General features: G+C 44.0%; 1 protein-coding gene, 1 long non-coding RNA gene and 1 other non-coding gene across 3 annotated transcripts in view; all 3 read right to left on the bottom strand.

The window, feature by feature from the left end:
- Positions 1–6,155, bottom strand: part of LOC148680332 (uncharacterized) — a 406,127-nt gene that overhangs the window by 189,898 nt on the left and 210,074 nt on the right. The gene's annotated exons all lie outside the window — the stretch shown is intronic.
- The window catches only part of LOC148680346 (uncharacterized), a 209,191-nt gene that overhangs the window by 77,303 nt on the left and 125,733 nt on the right, over positions 1–6,155 (bottom strand). The gene's annotated exons all lie outside the window — the stretch shown is intronic.
- Positions 2,738–2,811, bottom strand: trnan-guu (transfer RNA asparagine (anticodon GUU)). Its single transcript has one exon. It is a non-coding gene; the product is annotated as a tRNA-Asn (tRNA).

Genomic DNA, 6,155 nt, shown 5'->3' with positions numbered 1-6,155 from the left:
CTCATGCTCTACCGACTGAGCTAGCCAGGCCGATGAGGAGTGCCCACTAGAACTAGACACTGTTAACAGTAATACCTTCCCTACCTGTGACAATATTCTGCTAAATCCTGATTTCATCTTGTAACGCTGGACAGAATGTGGCCCAGGATATATGCCCAGTGCACGGTTTAGCAGTTGCAAGGCAGCAAAATGCCTAATTCGTCCTTGGGTGGGCTTCAACCACCAACCTTTCAGTTAACAGCCTAACGCGCTAACTGATTGCGGCACAGAGACTTAGTGAAAGGTCACCTACAGTGGTAGAAACGCGGAACTTTGTCTCAAAAGGTCTGCTATATGAACCCTAATGTAAGTTTGCTGAGAGAGAGAGAGAAAAGTAACAGAAACGCTCGACGTGGGGCTCGAACCCACGACCCTGACATTATGTGTATCATGCTCTACCGACTGAACTAGCCAGGCGGATGAGGACTCCCCACTAGAACTAGACACTGTTAACAGTAATACCTTCCCTACCCGTGACAATATTCTGCTAAATCCTGATTTCATCTTGTAACGCTGGACAGAATGTGGCCCAGGATCTATGTCCAGTGCATGTGTTAGCAGTTGCAAGGCAGCAAAATGCCTAATTCGTCCCTGGGTGGGCTTGAACCACCAACCTTTCAGTTAACAGCCGAACGCGCTAACCGATTGAGCCACAGAGACTTAGTGAAAAGTCACCTACAGTGGTAGAAACGCGTAACTTTGTCTCAAAGTCTGCTACATGAACCCTTATGTAAGTTTGCTGGGAGAGAGAGAGAAAAGTAATAGGAACGCCCAACGTGGGGCTCGAACCCACGACCCTGAGATTAAGAGTCTCATGCTCTACCGACTGAGTTAGCCGGGCTGATGAGAAACTCTTTTAGGAACCAGAAACCGTTTACAGTAATACCTTCCCTACCCGTGACAATGTTCTGCTAAATCCTGATTTCGTCTTGTAACGCTGGACAGAATGTAGCCCAGGATCTATGTCCAGTGCATGTGTTAGCAGTTGCAAGGCAGCAAAATGCCTAATTCGTACCTGGGTGGGCTTCAACCACCAACCTTTCAGTCAACAGCCGAACGCGCTAACCGATTGCGCCAAAGAGACTTAGTAAAAGGTCACCTACAGTGGTAGAAACGCGGAACTTTGTCTCAAAAGGTCTGCTATATGAACCCTAATGTAAGTTTTCTGAGAGACAGAGAGGTAACAGAAACGCCCAAAATGGGGCTCAAACCCACGACCCTGACATTAAGAGTCTCATGCCCTACCGACTGAGCTAGCCAGGCGGATGACGAGTGCCCACTGGAACTAGACACTGTTAACAGTAAAACCTTCCTGACCCGTGACACTGTTCTGCTAAATCCTGATTTCATCTTGTAACGCTGGACAGAATGTGGCCCAGGATCTATGTACAGTGCACGTGTTAGCAGTTGCAAGGCAGCAAAATGCCTAATTCGTCCCTGGCTGGGCTTCAACCACCAAGCTTTCAGTTAACAGCCGAACGCACTAACCGATTGCACCACAGAGACTTAGTGAAAGGTCACCTACAGTGGTAGAAAGTCAGAACTTTGTCTCAAATGGTCTGCTATATGAACCCTAATGTAAGTTTGCTGAGAGACAGAGAGGTAACAGAAACGCCCAACGTGGGGCTCTAACCCACAACCCTGAGATTAAGAGTCTCATGCCCTACCGACTGAGCTAGCCGAACTGACGAGAAGCCTTTTCAAGAGCTAGACACCATTTACAGTAATACCTTCCCTACCCATGACAATCTTCTGCTAAATCCTGATTTCATCTTGTAACGCTGGACAGAATGTGGCCCAGGATCTATGTCCAGTGCACGTGTTAGCAGTTGCAAGGCAGCAAAATGCCTAATTCGTCCCTGGGTGGGCTTGAACCACCAACCTTTCAGTTAACAGCCGAACACGCTAACCAATTGCGCTACAAAGACTTAGTGAAAGGTCACCTACAGTGGTAGAAACGTGGAACTTTGTCTCAAAGTCTGCTACATGAACCCTAATGTAAGTTTACTGGGAGAGAGAGAGAAAAATAACAGGAACCCCCAACGTGGGGCTCGAACCCACGTCCCTGACATTAAGAGTCTCATGCGCTACTGACTGAGCTAGCCGGGCTGATGAGATGAACCTTTAAGAGCTAAACACTGTTTACAGTAATACCTTCCCTACCCGTGACAATGTTCTGCTAAATCCTGATTTCATCTTGTAAAGCTGGACAGAATGTGGCCCAGGATCTATGTCCAGTGCACGTGTTAGCAGTTACAATGCAGCAAAATGCTTGATCTGTCCCTGGGTGGGCTTGAACCACCAACCTCTCAGTTAACAGCCGAACGGACTAACCGATTGCGCCACAGAGACTTTAAAAGGTGACCTACAGTGGTAGAAACCCGGAACTTTGTCTCAAAAGGTCTGCTATATGAACCCTAATGATAGTTTGCTGAGAGAAAGAGAGGTAACAGAAACGCCCAATGTGGGGCTCTAACCTACGACGCTGAGATTAAGAGTCTCATGCTCTATCGACTGAGCTAGCGGGGCTGATGAAAAGCTCTTTTAGGAGCTAGAAACCGTTTACAGCAGTACCTTCCCTACCCGTGACAATGTTCTGCTAAATCCTGATTTCATCTTGTAACGCTGGACAGAATGTGGCCCAGGATATATGCCCAGTGCACGGTTTAGCAGTTGCAAGGCAGCAAAATGCCTAATTCGTCCCTGGGTGGGCTTGAACCACCAACCTTTCAGTTAACAGCCGAACGCGCTAACCGATTGCGCCACAGAGACTTAGTGAAAGGTCACCTACAGTGGTAGAAACGCGTAACTTTGACTCAAAGTCTGCTATATTAAACCTTATGCAAGTTTGCTGGGAGAGAGAGAGAAAAGTAACAGGAACGCCCAACGTGGGGCTCAAACCCACGACCCTGAGATTAAGAGTCTCATGCTCTACCGACTGAGCTAGCCAGGCTGATGAGAAGCTCTTTTAGGAACCAGAAACCGTTTACAGTAATACCTTCCCTACCCGTGACAATCTTCTGCTAAATCCTGATTTCATCTTGTAACGCTGGACAGAATGTGGCCCAGGATCTATGTCCAGTGCACATGTTAGCAGTTGCAAGGCAGCAAAAGGCCTAATTCGTCCCTGGGTGGGCTTGAACCACCAACCTTTCAGTTAACAGCCGATCACGCTAACCGATTGCGCCACAGAGACTTAGTGAAAGGTCACCTACAGTGGTAGAAACTCGGAACTTTGTCTCAAAGTCTGCTACATGAACCCTAATGTAAGTTTGCTGGGAGAGAGAGAGAAAAGTAACGTGGGGCTCGAACCCACAACCCTGACATTAAGAGTCTTATGCTCTACCGACTGAGCTAGCCGGGCTGATGAGATGAACTTTTAAGAGCTAAACACTCTTTACAGTAATACCTTCCCTACCCGTGACAATGTTCTGCCAAATCCTGATTTCGTCTTGTAACGCTGGACAGAATGTGGCCCAGGATCTATGTCCAGTGCACGTGTTAGCAGTTGCAAAGCAGCAAAATGCCTAATTCGTACCTGGGTGGGCTTGAACCACCAACCTTTCAGTTAACAGCCAAACGCGCTAACCGATTGCGCCACAGAGACTTAGTGAAAGGTCACCTACAGTGGTAGAAACTCGGAACTTTGTCTCAAAGTCTGCTACATGAACCCTAATGTAAGTTTGCTGGGAGAGAGAGAGAAAAGTAACGTGGGGCTCGAACCCACAACCCTGACATTAAGAGTCTTATGCTCTACCGACTGAGCTAGCCGGGCTGATGAGATGAACTTTTAAGAGCTAAACACTCTTTACAGTAATACCTTCCCTACCCGTGACAATGTTTTGCTAAATCCTGATTTCGTCTTGTAACGCTGGACAGAATGTGGCCCAGGATCTATGTCCAGTGCACGTGTTAGCAGTTGCAAAGCAGCAAAATGCCTAATTCGTACCTGGGTGGGCTTCAACCACCAACCTTTCAGTCAACAGCCGAACGCGCTAACCGATTGCGCCAAAGAGACTTAGTGAAAAGTCACCTACAGTGGTAGAAACGCAGAACTTTGTCTCAAAAGGTCTTCTATATGAACCCTAATGTAAGTTTGCTGAGAGAGAGAAAAGTAACAGAAACGCCCAACGTGGGGCTCAAACCCACGACCCTGACATTAAGAGTCTCATGCTCTACCGACTGAGGTAGCCAGGCGGATGAGGAGTCCCCACTAGAACTAGACACTGTTAACAGTAATACCTTCCCTACCCGTGACAATATTCTGCTAAATCCTGATTTCATCTTGTAACGCTGGACAGAATGTGGCCCAGGATCTATGTCCAGTGCACGTGTTAGCAGTTACAATGCAGCAAAATGCCTAATTCGTCTCTGGGTGGGCTTGAACCACCAACCTTTCAGTTAACAGCCGAACGCGCTAACTGATTGCGCCACAGAGACTTAGTGAAAAGTCACCTACAGTGGTAGAAACGCGTAACTTTGTCTCAAAGTCTGCTACATTAAACCTTTTGTAAGTTTGCTGGGAGAGAGAGAGAAAAGTAACAGGAACGCCCAACGTTGGGCTCGAACCCACGACCCTGAGATTAAGAGTCTCATGCTCTACCGACTGTGCTAGCCAAGCTGTTTCAAGAGCTAGACACTGTTTACAGTAATACCTTCCCGACCCGTGACAATGTTCTACTAAATCCTGATTTCATCTTGTAACGCAGGACAGAATGTGGCCCAGGATATATGCCCAGTGCACATGTTAGCAGTTGCAAGGCAGCAAAGTGTGTAATTCGTCAGTGGGTGGGCTCGAATCACCAACCTTTGGGTCATTATATCTTGTTTAATACCCATTTTATTCATTTATACTATTCATTTTATTTATTTACTCATTTATATTAACATGCGATTATGTCTCAATAAATAATTAAAATTTTGTTAATTAGTTGAGTGCTATAGGTCTTACAAAAGCCTTTTATCTAAAAATAGCGTAAAAACTCTTAACTGTACATAAGCTCATTGATCTCTCCATTTTTCTTCTGAAAGTAGGTCTCTGGTAATTCATCTTCATCGCCCAACTTTTTTTTTTTTCAATTATTACAATGCAGTCTTTTGGTATTGCTTTTTTCAACTCATGACATTGTCTTTGTAATTTTGCTTTAACAACTCTTTTATACCCATCCTCCACAATTACTTTTAATGGTACAAATCCTTTTATTACTTCGTATAATACATCTTTAGCTTGTCTTAATCCTCCGTCCCACCATTCCTTAAAATATAAAACATTTCCTTCACTTAAAATTGTTGAATTCAGTAAAAGTGGTTGTTCTAGATTCTGCGCCCTTGCTTTTGGTATAATCAACACATTTTCTAAAAATCCCCCTGATGATTTTAAGACCTCAACATAAAATTTTGGCAGACCTGCTATCATCCGTTTCTTCATCTTCATCAATAAAACATTACATCCCATATTAAAATGTCCACATTTCTTCAAATAATAATCCAAGACACATTTCCAAATCACACCCATTTTCCCTTCCAAAAACCTTTGAATAATCTTAATTGTTAATGTTTTCATTTTTAAAAAACTATCCAAAAGTCCCAGACCTCCTTCTTTTACCTCCCCAATCAAAGTATAATAAGCAATCTTGGCTCTTCCATTTCCCCACAAAAACTTTAAAACTACATCATTTATTTTTTCATAGTATACTTCAGGCAACGCAGTTACACTTAAAACATACCAGACCTTTGACAACATTAAAGCATTTAAGATGAATACTTTCCTTTTAACATCAAATTTCTAGCTTTCCAAAATCTCAGTCTTTTCTCAATTCCATTTAAAACTCTCTCCCAATTTAAAATATCTGCTTTATTAAAATCCATCCCCACCCAAATTCCCAACATTTTTGTATGTTCCTTTTCTTCTTTAAAGGGTATATGTTGTGTTATTTCTTTTACTCTTCCCACCCTCATGCACAAACTTTTTCCAACATTAACCTTAGCTCCTGATGCTTTACAATATCGCTCTAAAATCCCCAACGATGTAGTATCATCAGCGTATTGATACACAGCTTCTCTGTTGTCATTGTTTACTATTTATATCCCTTTAATGCTTCTATCTGATTTTATTG

Source organism: Danio rerio, chromosome 4 (genome assembly GCF_052040795.2).
Source record: "Danio rerio strain M-AB ecotype USA chromosome 4, GRCz13ab, whole genome shotgun sequence".
Classification (NCBI taxonomy): Eukaryota; Metazoa; Chordata; class Actinopteri; order Cypriniformes; family Danionidae; genus Danio; species Danio rerio.
Note: the sequence above shows the minus strand (reverse complement) of the source record. Positions and strands in the feature narration are given on the sequence as shown.